The sequence below is a fragment of the Bison bison genome, unplaced genomic scaffold (genome assembly GCF_000754665.1).
Source record: "Bison bison bison isolate TAMUID 2011002044 unplaced genomic scaffold, Bison_UMD1.0 scf7180017864183, whole genome shotgun sequence".
NCBI classification, from domain to species: Eukaryota; Metazoa; Chordata; class Mammalia; order Artiodactyla; family Bovidae; genus Bison; species Bison bison.
In genome coordinates, this window is record NW_011494755.1 from 385,323 (window position 1) to 390,875 (window position 5,553).

The window sequence follows — 5,553 nt, forward strand, 5'->3', positions numbered from 1 at the left end:
TCTTGAGAGTCCCTTGGACTGCAAAGGATCCAACCAGTCCATCCTAAAGAAGATCAGTCCTGGGTGTTCATTGGAAGGACTGATGTTGAAACTGAAACTCCAATACTTTGGCCACCTGATGCAAAGAGCTGACTCATTTGAAAAGACCCCAATTCTGGGAAAGATTGGAGGTAGGAAGACAAGGGGATGACAGAGGATGAGATGGATGGATGGCATCACCGACTCAATGGACATGGGTTTTGGGTGGACTTGGGGAGTTGGTGATGGACACAGAGGCCTGGTGTGCTGTGGTTCATGGGGTTGCAAAGAGTCGGACACAACTGAGTGACTGAACTGAACTGAACTGAACTGATCCTGCTGCTCTGATCCATATTTCTGTTTTTGCTCCAGTACCCCACTGTTTTGATGACTGTACCTTATAGAATAGTGTGAAGTCAGGGAGCCTGATTCCTCCAGCTCCATTTTTCTTTCTCATGATTGCTTTGGCTCTTTTAGGTCTTTTGTGTTTCCTTACAAATTACTTTTTTTGTTCTAGTTGTGTGAAAAATGCCATTGGTAATTTGATAGGAACTGAATTGAATGTGTGGATTACCTTGGGCAGTATAGCCATTTTGACAATATTGATGGTTCCAATCCAAGAAAATGATATATTTTCATCTCTTTGTGTCATCTCTGGTCTCTCTCATCAGCATTTTATAGTTTTTAGAGTGTAGATCTTTTGTCTTCTAGGTAGGTTTATTCCTTAATACTTCATTCTTGGTGATGCAATGTTAAAATGTGATTTTTTAAAAAATTTCCTCTCTAATCTTTTGTTGTTAGTGTATAGAAATGTAACAGATTTCTGTGTATTAATTTTCTTTCCTGAAACTTTACCAAAATCACTGATGAGCTCTGGTAGTTTTCTGGTGGAAACTTTAGGACTCTCCTATGTATAGTAGGATTCTCTCTATATAAAAAGGCCACATATGACAAACCCACAGCTAACATCATACTCAATGGTGAAAAGCTGAAAGTGTTTCCTCTATGATCAGGAATAAGACAAGGCTGTCCATTCTTGCCACTTTTATTCAACATAGTTTTAGAAGTCCTAGCCATAGCAATCAGATAAGAAAAAGAAATAAAAGGGATCCAAATTAGAAAAGAAGTAAAACTGCCACTGTTTGCAGATGAAATGGTACTATACATAAATGCTTTAACAGTAAAGAATACATGTCTAAAATCAGTGAGCTTCCACATTTAGAAGCTCATTTCAAAAACCACAATCAGCTTTGAATCTCAGAACCCAAATCCTATTAAAGCACCTATTATACCCACTGGATAGAGAAAGGACAACAAAATCCCTCTCATATACTCAATAAATGAGTAACAACATGTTAAAGTAAATGAGTAAAACTAATGCTAAGAAAAAAATGGAAAATTAATTTACTTCTGATGAGATATAAATGATAGGCCAATCTAAATGACTATAAACATAAATCCTATTTTTTTAGAAGGAGTGCAGATGTATATGAAATATACAATTAAAATTTAAAAAGAAAGGCAAATGGCAGGATTCTTTTCTCTTTTTATTGTTGAATAATATTCCATTGTGTGTATACACCACATCATAGAGGATATAATGCAAAGTGAAATAAGCCAGACTGAGAAAGACATGTATTGCATGATCTCACTTAAATGTGGAATCTAAAGCAGTCAAATTTGTAGAAGCACAGAATAGAATGTGGGGAAGGGGAAATGGAGAGTTGATGGTCAAAAGATACAAAGTTTCAGTTATTCAAGATTAAGTTCCAAAGAACTTAAATAAAGGTACTCACAGTAGTATACAGTATAGTCCTTGTAGCTTATATTACTGTATTGTATACTTAAATTTTTTTAAAGGGTATACCTCATATTATATATCATAATGATGATAATAATAATAATAGTAACAACAATAATAGGGGCAGAAAGAAACTTTAGGAATTTATAGATATGTCTATGTCCTTGATGGAGGTGATGGCCTCAACTGTGTATACTTATTCCCACACTTATCAAGTTGTAAACATTTTATACATCAATTATACTTCAATGAAATGGTTTAAATTTTTAAAATTATAGACTAGACAGAACAAGAGTGGTTAGGGAATTTAAAGGTAGTAGTCAATTAGAATCAAGATAAAAACTGAGAATGTATAAAAGAAAACAATTCATGGGGACTAGCTTGAGAAGTTCCCAGATACATTTAACAAGAAACCCTATTTGTTTTGAAAACAGGAAATGGCAGAGAAGTAAAAATATTCTGAAGGGTAATGACTAAACATTTTAAAAAATCCAAATGGAAACATAATGAAATTTCACTAAGTAGAAAATATAACAAATAACTCCATATCTGCTCAATATAGAGTAAAACTAAAGAATATAAAGAGAATGGGTTAGTAGCTACTTGAAAGAAAAACAGATTATCAGAAAAGGAATGACAGTGAGACAAATAGCAGATGTCCCACACTATAAGAAAAGAAGAAGAAAATGAAAGAATATTTTCAGTGTCTTGAGGAAGTATGTTAACTCAAACATGGCACAGCTTAATCACTGTTTAATAACTGGGCAAAATAAACACATTTTCAGACATACCAAATTAAAAATATTTCAGTACTTAAAAAAAAAAAAAGTGTCAGGATAGAAGGTGTGTGATGCACTAAAAGCAAAGAAACAAACAAACAATAACAAAAAAAAAAGCAAAGAGCTTGCATTATTCACTGATAGTAAACAAATATATAAGTAAATAAACACATTTATTTTTGTTGTTTTTAGCAGGCAACACTAAAACTTTAGACAATAAAAATAAGCATGAGGGAGTTCAGTTAGTATTTTTTAATGGTAGTTTTTTTCTTTATTATGAAGAAGGGAAAGATATGTTGGGAATCTGTAAACTTTTGTCCAAAAAATTCAGTGAAATATGTTAAAAATTTAAGGCAAGAAGAGAAACTCAAGCTGTTATTCTAAATTATGAAAAGGAAAAAGTTACTAAAGAAAAATTTTAAAGCTTCAGAAGGAGCCAATGGTTTTCAGAAAAAGATGACAAAGGCAAAGAAAAAGCAAGTATAAATAAGACAGAAAGATAAATTACAGAATATGAGAAAATATTTATAAATTTTATCTAATAAAAGACATATCCTTTAATATTAAAAAAAGCCCTTAAAACCAATAATAAAAAGATACCCAACTTAGAAAGAGCCAAAGATGTTAATTATTTACTGAAGAAAATACACAAATGACAAATAATCACATGATAAGATGCTCAACATTAGAGGAAAAAGCATAGATTATACTGAAATTATTTTTATGCATGTACTGGTTCACAAAGAAAATTCAAGAGCATATGTAGGCTAGCAAATGTAAATAATAAAAGTTAAGGGACATTGTTCTTATGTTTCAGTATTCTGTTTATTCACGTGGTGTTCTACTTTCTGAAGACTTTGTTTAGCTCAATTTATATTCCACCCATTTACTGAAATATTAAATTTTGTATATATTTTTCATAGTTTTTAAGAGTTGTTTCTTATTATGTTACATTTTTCTTAGAATTCAGATCTTGTTTATAGTTGCAACATCATTTGAGAATATCACTGATTATTTTCTTTGGTTTCATTGATCTCACTCTGAGCAACTATTATAACAATTAGTATTATTGTTTGTATCCTTTTCATGTTGAAACTATGCCTCAAATTCTTTGTGAAACTTTTCTGGCTTTTTTCATTTGCAAATAAACCAATAAATAAACATAAGGTGAGGCTTGTCAGTTTGTGGGCTTTAGCATAAACAAATAAGTCAGCATATTTACCATGAGACCCCTCAGTTCAGCAAGTGAAGATCTTTTCTCTCGTGATGTTCCTTCAGGCACACACCCTCCAATTTCCTGTCGATATGGGTGTTCGGGGTGTGCAAGAAAGCAACACTTCTGTGCTGTCATCCAGAGAGCAGAGTGAGACTGAAAGCCACACAATTCAGAATAAAAAGAGTCATTCAATCCTGCTGCTTTCATCTCCTCCCTTTGGCCCTGCTCTCTGCTACGCATTAGTTTCCTCAGATACAGCTCTTTCCATTTAAGTTTTCCTCAGGAGAAAAGTAGGAAACAACATAGCAATGTCATTAAGAGAATGGAGACAGACAGCTTGGGTTTGAATCCATTGCACCATTACTTACTGTCTGGTTGAAACTGAGCAGTGTAACCTTTCTGGGTCTCGATTTCCTTATCTGTAAGGGAATAATGTTAGTACTCTTAGGTACTTATAAAAATGAAATTTTGTTTTTTGTTCAGTTCAGTTCAGTCACTCATTTGTGTCTGACTTTGCGACCCCAAGAACCGCAGCACGCCAGGCCTCCCTGTCCCTCACCAACTCCTGGAGTTCACCCAAACTCATGCCCGTTGAGTCAGTGATGCCATCCAACCATCTCATCCTCTGTGATCCCCTTTTCCTCCTGCCTTCAATCTTTCCCAGCATCAGGGTCTTTTCAAATGAGTCACCTCTTCTCATCAGGTGGCCAAAGTATTGGAGTTTCAGCTTCAACATCAGTCCTTCCGATGAACACTTATTTTTTGTAGAGCACCAAGAATAGTGCCTATCACACAGTGGGTGGTGTATAAGTACCATAGTAAGTGCTGTACAAGTAACCATTAATACTCTAGACAAACTTTCAACCATCCCCCACTTTTTTGGCTCATATAGCAGACCTGTCTCTCAAAGCAGGGAGTGCTGCCATGACAGAGCTTATGGAGATGCATATTTTCATTGGTTTTCTCAGGGCTGGTATTTATTCACCTGATCCACACTTGGAATAAATTTATTGGTTCAGACCCAGGGTGCACAAATTGTTAACTATTTTTAATATGATTCTTAGGTAAACTCCTCTTCAGACTCTTAAGTTGTAGAGTGTTTTCTGGTGTGTGGGAGGGTTTCTAGACTCAGTTACCAGTTCTCCACCTAATTTTGTCATCCAGAACTTTATGGAAGTATTTTTGTCTGTAATTGTTCTCTCCCTCATTCTCACTGGGGATCAGTACAATTTTTGTTCATATGTTTTCGAGTTAGTAGTAATGTTTCAATTTAATAGTAGTGATTAAATCAGAAATGTGATTGAATCAGAAATCAGTATGCTTTTTCCTTGCTCTACAAAAGCTCTTCAACATCTAGTAGAAGCAATAATATCTGTTTGTTCAGACATATGTGGTATGTGTGCAGTCACATGTACGTATTTATAGGTTTTATGTCAACTGCTAAGTCTTAGGAGTTCCATCAGTGAGGCACATCAGGGATGAGTAGACAGTAGTGATGGGTTCACTGGACTCCGAATCTCTTCCCCTCTCCTCAGATAGAAGTGCTTCTTTTAAAATGGGTTTTATATATCACTTTCCACTTAAGAGTATATTTGAAGAAAAAGTTATTTGAGGAAATCACCAGTTTTAACCTTTTTGGTTAAATAGTAAAAACATAAAAGAACACAAATAATATAAAAATACTATTTTAACTAAAGAGAGTAAAGGAACATTTCCTGAGGACAGAGAAAATATATATA